The sequence below is a fragment of the Crocodylus porosus genome, unplaced genomic scaffold (assembly GCF_001723895.1).
Source record: "Crocodylus porosus isolate Cpor-Errol unplaced genomic scaffold, CroPor_comp1, whole genome shotgun sequence".
Taxonomy (NCBI): domain Eukaryota; kingdom Metazoa; phylum Chordata; order Crocodylia; family Crocodylidae; genus Crocodylus; species Crocodylus porosus.
In genome coordinates this window covers 120,517-134,450 of record NW_017728924.1, presented here as the reverse complement: position 1 = coordinate 134,450, position 13,934 = coordinate 120,517, and the positions used below count along the sequence as shown (strand labels likewise).

Sequence of the window (13,934 nt, the reverse complement as noted above, 5' to 3'; positions counted from 1 at the left end):
GCTACAAGGGAGCAGTGCAGGGTTTTTTTGTGACCCCTGCTTATCCAGGGGTCAAAAAAAACCAATGCAAAATAAGGGGGGCAGTGCATGCCACTCACAACCAGCCAGGCTCCAAGTGGCAGGATCGCTGCTGCTACAGCCCCAGGAGGCCCCCAAATAGGGCTGCTGGGGCCAGACCAGTGCTAGCCCCAGCCTCCTCTACCCATCATGGGGTAACCTGCCACGTGCCAGAGGGTGCATGGCACAGATGTTCTCCAGGGACATCTAGTGACAGCACAAGGTGTCCCACTGCCTGCTAGTTGTCCCCAGGGAACGAAACGTCCACACCTGTGTGGATGAGGCCAATGAGTATGTTTTTAATTGTAAAAAACCCCAAACTTAGTAAGATAGGCTATAAAAGAACAAAGAGTTAAGATAACTTTAAAACTGAAGAGTTAAGCACTCAGTAAGTGTGCAGCGGAAAAAGGAGGCCACTTGGGTTACCTAAATTCCACCACTTTTGAAGATATGCTATAAAAAGTAATTTTGTTGGGTTTTCTTTACCAGCTTCATCAAGTGAGAAAGGTCTTCCAGTGGCCTCTGCCTGATTTAGCATCAATATACACAATATTATGTACCTATGCTCTGAAAAAATCCTAGCCAGTACATATACTATGCAAATTTCCTGGCATCTGGCATATACTGGATAGTAGACAGTAGCAGGTAACAATATATATGTCATACTAGTATGACTGTACTTCTATGTATTTATATTATGTCATTTCATATAATAAAGTATGTGAACATGTCATTAAAGGTCCTAATATATTTGAACAGCAGCACATTGTATACATACATTTAGGATATTTTTTCCTGTTAATAAAAACAGTATCCAAATTTGCTTCCTATCCCAGTACATTAGACTTCTTTCCTTCTATCATTCCATTCTTTCTTCAAACTGTTTCTTTGATGAGGTCACACATTATTGATAATGCTCCATCAACAGCTCAATAATCCATAAATGGAAGATGACGTCAAGAGCTTATATGGCTTCACAAAAGAGGTGAGTTTTGTGGACAGACTTAAAGAGGAGAGGGCAGCCTGCTTTGGAGGGATAGGGAGAAAATGGCAATATTATTGCTATATTCAGAAGTAGATTGCATGTTGGAGAGGAGACTCCCTCAAGTTTGCCTTCATGTTAGATAACAAGAAATATTAATGATGACTGTTATCAATCCAGTTAATTTCTGGTAGAAAAAATAAATTTGTCTATGATGCCTTCTGGGAGTTCATTTCAGAAGATGGAGGGAGAGGCAAGGAAATCAACCTGTATTGATTCTGTATGATCCCTTCACTTCTGTGCATCACTGAATTGTAAGAGAGCTCATTACTGCCTTTACTTCCATCTCTGGCAGCTTGCTGTAGAAAACATGGGCACTGTCCACAAGATTATATTAGGCACTAAACCAGTGACAAACTCAGAGAAGCTGTGGTTGCACAATGGGCCAGGAGCCACCAGCTTATTTGGAAAGCATTTGATTTCTCTTCTTCAAACAATTCAGCTGTAAAATTGGGGAAAACAGAAAGCATGATTATACACCTGAAGTGCGTGGTCCTGAATGAATACTTGCTTTAGAAATCTCCACTGCTTTCCTACCCTTAAACCTAACAAGTTTAAAATAATACTCTTCTTTGCACTCCTGCTACTAGATCTGGCACACTTAGCAAATAGTTATAATCAGTCCTGCTTAATTCCAACTACTATCTCCTACTTAAACTTTAAATTTATGGGGTGATTCTACAAGTAAATGAAAACAGTAGGTGGGGGAAAATAAAGATTTATTTAAACTACCCCTGAGCCACATTAAGAATCAGGATTTTTTAAAATGAATGTTTTCATACAGGAAATTGGACACAATATTATAGGCTATTATAGCATGAGGCACAATTTAAAAATATCCCCTCAAGACATAATTATGCTTGCTTTTCCCCCTCCTCATTCACTTGGGTCTCCTATGACCACTCAATTTAAAAGTGCTACATTTTAATATCGTATCTGAGGAACACAAGTACTTTATTGGGGCTTACCCCTTTTATTCAACACAGAACGGTCTATGTCTATTCCTTTAAGTTCCTTTTGGATGAAATATATATATAGTTACATAAATCTTTGTAATCCTGAGGCAAAGATACCCTATAAAGAGTTTACTAGCATTAGGATTAAGTCTAGTGTATTACAGTGCAATCTTTAATCTGCTAAAATCTACCTCACTGTTCCAAGCTGTTTTATACCATGAGATGAAGCTTTGGAAATAGGACACAGCTGGCAGCAGTGATAGAAAGAAACACAGGAAAAAAAGAAGATGCAATTGGTGAAACTGCTAATGAATTGATTTGACACAGTGACTTACACGCTGGTTTTGTTATAAATCTGCAGATGATGGATATTGGGAAACTCTGACAGGCTTAAGGGAGAAAACAAAAGCAGGGCTTATAGAAGAGACCACAGAAGCTTAAAGGTCACCTGTAACACTAAAAATGTCACTTGCAACTTGTAAATTATATATTCATCCAGTTCGGATTAAACAGAAGTCCTTCAGACTCCTGGAGAGAGTTTATGGGGTTGAGAGAAAAAGTAGCATTTTAAAGAGGTGAACATTTCCTTTTAAAAACTGGAGAGGAGTTTGAACTAAAATCCTGCTTTCAAATATTCTTGGACTCTGAGATCCTGATTTGATTTTGTTTTTGATCTTAGCGTTAGGATGCACTGAATCAAAACTCAGAATGTGAACCATCCTTAACCTCTAAGGGTGCTCACAAATATAACCCCTCCTCCCCCCGCCTCCAAACAGCACTTTACTTTAAACTCTGCACACCCCTGCACCAAGCCCAGCTCATGTCCAGAGGAGGCACTGCATTAGTTGGACCCAGCTTCCCAATGCCTGTATAGATTGGGCACTTTGGTGAGGCTTTTTTGGTGCTTTTATCTAATAACCGATTCAATCAGCTATTAGATAGAAGTGCCAAAAATCCTTGCTGAAGCACCTGATCTGTATAGATGCTGTGTTGCTCGGTTGAACTAACATGCTGCCGCTTCCAGTAATGCATTTAAAAGCATGCTATTGGGCACATGCCCACTGCATGTTTTGGGACTGGTATAGCCACATGAATGCAGCACAGTGGGAATTTAAAAATCAACCGCTATTTTGGACACAGCCTTTCCCCTACCCAAGGCACACTGCTCCAAATTTGAAAATTTCTACTGGCTAAAAGAAAAGGTTAAACTGAACACAGATTTGTTAATGCACATAGTTCTGAAGAAAGCCAAAACAGAGTTGTTGTTTTTTCCTATATTACGATCTTCCTAAATATTAATTTTCAACTGACCTGTAGCCTGCATTTAGGCAAGGGATTAAAGCAAACCCAGAGTTGTGCGGTCTAACAGCTAGGACACTACATCAGAAGACACAATACATGTTATCTATTCCTGGCTCTGTGACCGTTGACAAAAATCACTTCACCTCTCTGAAACTCAGTTTTCCTTCCTAACTTTTTCTGCCTTAACTACCAATTCAGAAAAGCTCCCTGTAACAGAGTGCATGGTTCAGGGGCTACAGCTCAGCTGCTGGGGATTAGAAGGGGATTGCCTGCCTGCCTAGGAGCACTGGGCTACCTGACAGGGATGACTGGATGGCCCAAAGGAAGTTAAAAGCTCCCAGGGAAGGTGAGGTGCTGAGAAGATAGCACAGTACTGGGATTATTCTCTCAGGGTCTGGGAAAGGACCACAGGGTAACTCTTTATTGTTTATACATTTGTTTGTTTGGGGATTATGTTATTTCTTGTGAGGACAAGTTTGACCCAGGGAAAATAAAACTGTGTAGTAAACAGTGACAACCCACTACACTTTCCTCATTCAATAATTGGATTTCAGTACATGCTTAAGTATCAGTAGGACTGACGCATGTTCTGAAATCATTATAAACCAAAACTAAGTCTGATAGACTCCTCAGGTCTTTCACTGGTTCTCACAGTGTGTTTTTAGGTCCAGATTTGGAGGAAGCCTCTAGGAACTAGTTATTCTCCACAAACAAAAACAGAAAGTGATGAAATCTGGAGGTGGTTTTAGAGCCTGAACCCACTTTCCCATTCTTTGGCAGTGTCAAAACTTCTGAAAAGACAGGAGGTCTGTCTGATTAAACAGATATTGAACGGATTATAATGAAGCATCCTCAGGTACTGCATGTTAGTAGGCTATTATTCAGCTGATTTGGAAATAATATTTTTAATAAAAATAAATACGTTTTTTTTTGGTTGTTTGTTTTACAGGTTTGAATCTTTTTCTGCCTGCTTCTATTTAGTTCATCATGTGCTATGAGAATTGGCCCATCTAAACGTTTAAAAAAAAATAAAAGAATTCCGATTTGAACAGCTAACACAATAAATATTTCCCACTAATACCTAGATATGTAGTACTCTAAGTATTCACCGAGTTTCCAGCAGTCAAAAGTTGTGCGTGGTATTGGAAAACCTAAGAAATAGCAAAATACCAGGGTTGCTTATTTAATAGTTTACATTTCCAAGCACTGTACAGTCATGAACCAATTAATTTAAAGTGTTAACAAGAATTCTATAAAAGAGGACATTTGAAACATTTAGCTAATGTTTAACTGAAATCATTTCTAAACAGTAAGCCTGGAAAACAGTTATTTGCTTTCTACATCACTGGCACTTAACAAACACCTACTGAAAGTGAACTTAATATGCCACAATCCACAGAATTATGTGTGCGCTCTTCTTGAGACCCAGCTGGAGAAAACCTGCATTGGAATGATGACTTAGAAGCAAGTGAGGTGCCAGTAAGAGTGGAAACAATTTAATGATGTGCTGTCCCATGGAGCATACGCAGAATGTGCAGAGCCCGTGTCCTTCAGAAGCCTGTCTTTCAGCTGACATTATAAGAACCAGCACAAGGAGAGCTCTTTCAAATTTGCCCCATTAGCCATCCTGAATTTGGGAAATGGTTGCCCGATCCCAAGATGCATCCTGTCTAAAGCACCGCGGCAAAAGATACCTTTCAATTATCTCCCACTCCCTCAAAGATATTAAATTAATTCAGCTGACTTAAAGAGGTGGGTACTATGATAAACTTGCAGTTTTCTCTGACAAAAGCTTTTCTAGAGAAGATACCCCTAGTTCTTCTCCTGACTATGCCGATTCCCAGGGGAAAACTAAATGCTGCTGATTACATACAAAGCACTATTGGCCAAAGACAAACGTGTCCTTTGACCTTCAGTTTCTCTCTGTGCCTTCAGTTCTCTTCCAGGTAAGATTTTTTTTTCTTTTGCCAAACGAAGAACACCATTTTACTGATGCAATCTACCTTTCCCCTATGAATGTTCACTTTAACAGAAAGTAAGCATGCAGTTTCCCCATACATCTCACTTAACTCCTGAAATTGTGTTCATTTTTTGCATATGAAGATTTTTGAATTTCTCAAATATTTTGACATTAATTTTGACGTTGATTCCTGGTACTTGACAAATTGCTACATGTTGGGGACTAAGATTCAAAATGTTCTTCTCCAGGAAGCAGTGATGAAGAATAGCATTACGATTCCCCTCCACCTCGGTAAAATTCCTCCTAGTTCGCCTGCCCACTAACTTCCATGGGAATTCCTCTCTCTTTCTGCCCCCAGGGTAATGTCTAATTGACTTGCAGTTAAAAGCTGCACCAGAGTTCAACTATATGCAGGAAAAAGCTCCCTCTTGTTTTCAGAGAAACATGTCAAGTTTCAGGAAAAAGTAAAACAGAAAGAAGATACCAGAAAAGCAGCAGCAGAGAAAATGGAATAGAAATATGGCTCATGATGAAACACAACAACAATATATGGAGAGCATGTTCAGAGGAGGAACAGTACTTGAGAGGTGAATCTGGTCCAATTTCCATTTTATTCTGTTGCTGCTTTATTTAAAGGTTGATCAGTTATCGTTGTGAGTGAAGATTTGTAAGGTGCCATACTAATCCTGCTCCAAATAAAATCACTTTGAGCATACAAATTCAGTTGTAAGTATTCAGAAAACATGCTAAGGGATATTATATAGAAAGTTGGTAAGTTTAACTTTAATCAAATAAAAACTGCATTAAATTATTAACTTAAATTTTATCTTAAAGCCCATCTCTTCCAGTTGCCTTTGGGACCCCTCTCTTCCTTTTTCCAGTTCCTTCTAACCAGATCTCTCCTGCCTCTCTCACACCCTACTAAAACTAGAGCTACACCTGCCAAGAGAAAACAGCAGGCAGGCCAGGTTCTGACACCTGTCCATGAAAGAGCTGCATATTATAAGACTACTTATAAGAAATAGTTACATTTACGCCAAGCCTCATCTGTAATGTGCATCACAGTGGGTAAAATAAACCTTGCCACCGCCTTGAATGGCAGAATTTCACCAAGACATTTTTGGTGTTGTGTATAAAAAGTTCTGATTTTGCATAGGGACTAAGGGCCCAATAATCAACAAACCTATTTTCATAGCTGCATAGCCTTATGAATGAACAAGAAGTTAAAAATAAATCCCCAAAGCTTCCACACGAATTCACAGACTGATTGAACGGAAACACTTGGACAAAACGGAAAGAGGTGTTGCATAGGTAAGGAGGGGTTACGGCAGCCTCATATTATTTGTATGTCCTGTAGAGGGCTTCATTATTGATTCTTTGTCAGCATCCTGTTAGCTCTTTTCCAAATTAGTTCTGTGGCCTGACCTTGAAAGGATCTTAATAGGATGTCTGCAGGTTCATTCTAATTGCTGTTGTTCCTGGTGGACTGCACCACACTAACCTGCCACTCATTGAGTCCATTTGTCTGTGAACTGACTTAATTAAACATCTCAAATCCAATTTACTTGATCCTTTCCACCATTTGAAAAACTCAGTCAACTACAAAGTTTCTTAAACAAAAGGCTCCTGAAGGCAACCGTTGGCATCATTCTCTGCTGTCGAAGATGTAAAGAATGCAAAACAGAAGAGACTCATTAGACAGAAAAGTTACACGCTTCTGAAACAAATAAAAATATCTGGATGAAGATGAACAAAGGATTTGCTTCCCCTAACTCTGTTTTAATTTTTTTAAACAAGAGCCACAAACCTAGTATAAGCTTATCTTGAGTTAGAAATTCTATTTTCTGTTATCTCCCTTCCAGGGTAAACTGATAATTGTATTATCTGTTGTGGAAAGGATGGGGGGAGGGGTTGATCTTCTCTTTTCATGGCTGACAGATTATACATATCGTTTCCTAGAACTGCCTAAATTAGGGGCCACTTCCAATATGAATGCACTCGTACATCTATATAAGAATTATTCATGTATCTTTTAATTTTTGTCAGACATTCTTGCAAAAAAACAATTTAAAAAGTCTTCATTTAAATGTTTTCAAACAAAGGGACATTTACTCAACTCCATCATTACATACCATAATTCTGATATTGCCAGTTTGTTGGGGGGGGTTTTAAGGATCCCATCTTGTAACTTTGTAACACATATGTCTCCCTTTGCATTTCTTGGGTATTCATTGTACCATCACTAATTATGTGAACTGTTAAGTGTACATGGCTGTAAGTTATAATTTCAAAGGATTGCTTGGCAATTAATTTAGCATTCATGAATGCCTTCTACACTGAAGAATGAGCAATTTGTAACTTAGAAAAATCAGGTCCTAAAAGAGGTTTTGGGGACAGAAGTTGCTATTTAAAGTTGTTGATGCCTCCAAATTTGTTTAGTGCCTGGAAGGCTCTTTCTCCTTTCCAATTTCTAATTACGTGTTTTCCAGTGTTACATAACAGCAAATGGAAGAACTGGTCCGTGCAAGTATTAATGGGAGGGTAGCCAATAAGCAGATCCTTAGCTGGAACAAATTACTATCACCATGTTGGCTTCACTGGAACCAAGCCATTTGATACAGGCTAGGAATCTGGCCCACTCTCTTTAAGATGTTGTGATCCACATGATGGAAACGTCTGAGAATCCCTATCCATAACTGAAGTCTATGTCAGATGGGTCTGCCCTTCACATGCTTCTGTACTCTAATTTATCCGTTCAGTAAATGGCTTTATTAGGCTATGGGGATTGCCGGATGCATATCAATTCTGGTTATGCGGAAGCCTCCGGCAGGGGTCTCAGATAACACGGGGGGGGCAGCTACCCACAGAGCGGCAGCAGTGCAGGGTGGTGGGTGGCAGCAGCGGCTGCAGGCGGAGCCGTGGGGGGTGGCGGCGGCTGAATGAGTCGCTATGTTCTGGAGAAATCTTTCAACTGAAAACTGGCAGCCTTCGATAGTTATTTAAGTTGTCCTGATGCTTAAATTTCACCACTCATTATAGCAGAGTAATACTGAATAACTTCACTGAAGTGAACATCACTGTTCTGGAGATAGTACAAAACAACAAAGTCTTCACGTTCTTTGCTTGATGTGAAACTGAACTAGTATGTATTTTTCAACATTTCTTTATGGCGCAAAATATTTGATTTCACCCATCCCTATGAAAGGTGACTCTAGCCATTATGAAATGCAGCACATACGCAGGTATTTAAATCCCACTGGTTTCAACTATGTGCTTAATTGCTTTGCTGAGTCCGGGTATGGATTTGGTATTTTACAGAGATGAAGCAGAATAAAATGAAAAATAAAACTCAGTGTCTTTAAGTGACTGCCCGAATCATAATCAAAAGAAACAGAAACAAAAATCCAGTAACAAAGCATCTGACTGCCTACGCACAGTACAAGTGGTATTATTTGCTTACAGAAGCATCTATGATGTGCTACGTGCTTTCCAGACATTCAGGAAGAGAGGGATTGCAGGCCCTGAAGAACGATAGGGTACATCTACGGCAAGATCAAAAAAGAAGGCTTACAGTTATGTAAATGTAGCAGTTTCAAGTGGCAGTATGGGACCAAGCAAGGGCTGCAAAGCCTACCGAATACTCAGGGCAAATGCTTGGATGGCCGGCCTTGCGATAAGCTCCATCCTGCCTCACGTACACTGTTACTGGTACCCAAGCAACCTAGTCTAAAGTCAGCAGCAAATAAAGCGGGCTGTACTTTCAATGACATTTCACTACCGTGGTTTCTTTCTCCCCAGAGGTTGTCGCTACCATACTTTCCCAGCAATTACCGCCTTGCCTTATAATTTCATACCTTTTAAGAGCATTGTGCTTTCAAAAGATTTATCTTTCCTACTTGAGCAAAAAAACAGGGCAGTATGATTTTTGAACCTAGGAAAAACAGCAAAAACAAGAGAAGCGGGGGGGGAAAAAAAAATCAATCTATGGACAAATTAGAATCAATTTAGTAAGTGGGTGGTCTTAAGTATGCCAATCTAATAATGAGTTCTAGTTCAGGACCTTTTGTTCTATAATTGCACTTGGAAACTTATTTTGATTACCCAAGTGAGCGGAGATCAATGTGCAGAACAAGCAAGATGTAAATACCACAGTTTATGGTTTTAACAAAAGCAATTATTTTTTCACTTTGTTTTTTTGTCCTCTGCAATAGTCACTGTCCAATGCACTTCTACAGATCCCATTCTTTTCCCCTAAGTGGTACCTCCGAGTTCTCTTTCCCTGTAAAGTTACGGATTTATTGTATTGGAAACGGATGAAAGTAGTTCACTAAAACTTCAAGGATAAAGTTTTCATGTAGTTGCATATTACATTTTTAATTCTCCCTTGCACTGCAGTCTGTTCCTCCTATTAACAAACCATTATGGAAACTCAGCACAAGTGTAATTTAAATAGAAGTCTCTTTAGAGAAAATTATTCTTTATTGTTTGCTAAGCTCTCAAGCATCTCGACACAATGAAATTCTCATGTAGGAACTGTGATCATTTCCTAGCAATTTTTCAGAAATGTGTCTTCTTTTGTAGACAACAGGCTCAAAGTCAGATTTTTGGGGGGGGGGGTTGGTTTTCCTTTTTGTGATTCCTATTTTTTATGATAAAGGCTTTTAGATTAGATAGGTTGTGCAGTTTTGATTTAATTGTCATTCTAAGCATTAGAGAAGAGAGAAGCTAAATGTTGAAAAAGCATAAACATAAATGATCAAAGCTGGAAAAACTGGCATCCGATTTGACTCAATAAAGCAATATTACAAGAAGTTAGAAAAAGCCCAAAGCAGTATTGTAAATTCCATGCAGTCTCAAAGTACTCTCGCTTCAGCTTGCAATTCCTATCTGTTATCTCTTAAAGTACGAGCCAGGCAGGGGGTTGGCTGTGGCGTCATTTTCTTATTTCAGCCACATGAACGAGTGCTGCAAAATGTTTAGCTTTGATTATTCTGCACACCCATATGTTATACATGCACTAGGAAAAACCTATTCTTTGGCCCTGGTTAAGAACATATGTAGTGTTATACTGGGTCAGATCAACAGTCCATCAAGCCCAGGATCCTGCCTCTGACAGTTGCAAAAGTGGATGCTATACAGGGAGAGCACTAAACTGGATAAATCTAGAGTGATCCATCTCCTATTCAATACCTGGCATTCAACGTTTATTGGGTTTGGAGCACCAGATGAAACATCTCCAACCATTCTGTTAAATAGCCATTACTATCTATGAATTTATCCAGTCCACAGGGAGCCATACACTGGGACTCTCTGCGACTGCAAGGGTCTGCTTGCATGGCTGGAGTTGCAGTCTAAGGACCTTCATTTGGAATTTGCAGGACTTGGGCACAGTGGCAAAGTATTGGCAGTATCCTCATCTCCCTTGATTTCATCTATGACATGTTGTAAGGTGTCCTCAGTGTCTCAGATATTGTTCCTTGTAGGTCTGGGTTAGCGATTCAGGGAATTTCTCTAGTTAACAAGTGCCTGGGAAGCCAAGGGAATGAGTTCACTGGCCCAGGGTGCCCCTCCAGGTTCTATGCTCCTGTTACAAACACAAACAATTCTAGTTGATTATTGAAGGCCCCTTTTCGAAGCAAGTAAAGTTAGTCAGAATATACCTAACAAGTCATGGTATTCCTTCACTTTGACAAAAGGAAACCCTGAGAACTTGCGTTTAAATACACTTCTGGTCCAAACCTTTTACTAGGCAGTATCTGGCTGGGGATTTAAAGCATTCTAGATGCAGAACAACAGGAAAAGCTAAAGCTCCCTTGCTATCTCTGGAGAGGATTATTAATGTGTTCGTAATGGTAGTATCAGAGTACAGAGGGCACAATTTTGAGACTGAATATATGAAAATGCCTGGGTTACCACACCAGGGAGCATCATCCTCCAACATGTCACATTGTTCCAGATGCACTACTTGAGTAATTTGCTGTGTTAGTGAGCCTGACCCATTGCCACATGGACATAGCTACATCAGCTCTAATTCAGGAAGCAGCGTAACGGAGCTGCAGACATGCCCTAAGACAACCATTCGTCTACAGGAAAACTTCATGGTTATGCTCAGAAAAGTACTCGCAGGCTCCGGAGTCAGGCAAGCCTACTTCAGCCAGCGGGGAAGTCACCTCATGTAAGAATGGTGAAAGGAAATGAAATAGGCTATGGGATGTTTTATTAAGTACAAGAGTAACAATCCCAGGCATCCATGATTTGAGAAGAGAGACAGAAGGTCAGACAGGCATTCACCTGGAACTGTGAAAAGGGTGGGAACAAGTTACAGGAAGGGAAGTTTAGGTTACACATTAGGAAAAACTCTCTCACTAGGAGAGTAGCAAAGCACTGGAACAGGCTAACCAGAGAAGGTGTAGAGTTTCCATCCTTGGATGTTTTTAAGACCTGGCTAGACCAAGCTTTGGCTGGAACGAGCTAGTTGAGGCTGGTCCTGCTCTGAGCAGGGGGTTGGACTAGATGCTCTCCTAAGGGCCCTTCCAACCTTAATGACTCTGTCTTTAGAAAGGAATGTGAATAGCTTTAGATATGCCAATCTAGGAGGAAGGATGAGTAAAATGGTGCCAGAGTGATATATCAGGAATTATTCCTATGAGGTCCAAAGCAAATCTCACCAACAATGACAGAAGGAAATGTCATTGTTTAATGGGAAAGGCAAGGGAAGTATGTGTGAAGTGTTCAGCTAGACCTGAACTCAGAAGAATATGAAGTAATGAGAAATCTAAGGCCAAAAAGTAAGGCAAGAGAGAGAGCTCTTTGTAGATGCCAAATGAGCAGCGTTGAAGCCAGCCAGAATAAACCTTCATCAGTCCCTAGGTTTAACCTTATTTTAAGCATACGATCAATGCTTATGATAATCTTACAGTAGTTAATGAAGACTGCACGCACTGAAGGCTGCTGTCTAATACACAGTTGATACTTTTACAAATGTTCATTTAAAGTAACTATACAACTGCTATCAGCCTTTGGATTTAATAAACAATGAGCTAACGTAATCTATCAAATTCCAACACCCCGATACACAACTTGTGGATGCAAGCATGCAAAATGTATATGGCATTATGACAGCTTACATAAAACTTTTCATCAGTGGAAAGAGGGACATATTATGCCCATATGAATGTGGGGCGCAACGCAGTTAATGTCATACAACAAGTGGCGGCAGATCCAGAGAGGGAACCCATATGCCAAGTCTCAGGCCAGTACTCTGTCCTCCCACAGGTGAAAGGTATCCCAGAAGATTTCACAAGGGGGGAAAAACGAGAGCAGAGCCGCTATTGTAGTATATGAAACACAGTACATGAAATCTGTCGTCTTAACTATGCTAGCAAATGCAGCTACGTGAAGCCCTCCAGTTTTATGTCTAACTGTAGATTCCCATACTAACAAAAGAAGTCAGAAGGTCTGGATGCAAAACAGATTTACATCAGTTTAACTGACATCATTTTTGTAAACCAAGGTAAGTCGCATGCAGATCTACACCAGGTAGAGAAGCAGTCTGCAGGGTAGATTCATACAATGTTTTTACCCCAATAGAAAATCTGATTACATCAGGGTGGATGTCTTGTGTCCAAGCCTGTACATGAGAAGTAATTCAAGGAAAAGGAAGAATCAGTCATGCCAAGCTTAATGCTTTGCTATATAATGTTATCTCACCCAACACGTCACCACTAACTATAGGAGCACTAAATTCATCTCTTTTAGTTAGTGTACCTGGTATCTTTTTTACAAGGTGTTTTTCTTTATGTTGAACCAATTTTCTTTTAAATTGCGACTCCTTTGTCACAACGTCGGGAAAAGAGAATGAAATGCTGCACTATTACAAAATCAGAGGGCTTTACCGACTGTATTATTGCCTGGTGTACACAATTATCAGAATTCAGATGAATATTCATTAGCTTAAATACCAATGGTTCAGTCTATATCTGTGTCTAAACTTGTAGACATTGATTTCAGAGTCCAAGGTTTTTTATGAAAAGCACAGTCCTCAGCTGTATTTTAATTATTGGTTAATGACTTCATCTCTTCTTCACTAAAAACTACAATAGCAGAAGTATTTGCACACTATTCCAGGAATATTTTTCCAGCATCACCCAAGTCTGTTCTATTTACTGAAAAAAGTTCCCTGCATGAAACAGAAATATAGCAAAAATCTGATCAAATAATGACGCCGTGCTCTTTATGGAACTGCTTCAAATATAGCTCCAAGGCATAATGCATTTTTGCTGCAAACACCTGAGCTGATAACCAAAAATGAACAGTTCAAACAAGCTGTGAAGTTTGCCTCAGAGAACACAAAAACTCGTATCCACCAATTTATCTTCAGTCGTGTGATAAAAATCACAGTCAACCATTAGGTTGTATGCTAACTACAGCACCGGGGCTTGTACTTGAGAGCTGATACTGTATTTGCCTTTTGCTTTAACAAAAAGCTCTTTAGAAGAGAACTCTCTCACAGAGTTAATAAGTAATAGGTAAAAATTTCCCAAGTCTATGAATAACAACTCTACCTGGGTGGCATATAATCCAACATTAAAATTTACACCTCTAGGTTTCAGGTATT

The 13,934-nt window shown here is 39.7% G+C and overlaps 1 long non-coding RNA gene across 1 annotated transcript in view; it reads right to left on the bottom strand.

Annotated features, from left to right (window-relative positions):
• Positions 1-13,934, bottom strand: part of LOC109313563 — a 610,519-nt gene that overhangs the window by 579,578 nt on the left and 17,007 nt on the right. The gene's annotated exons all lie outside the window — the stretch shown is intronic.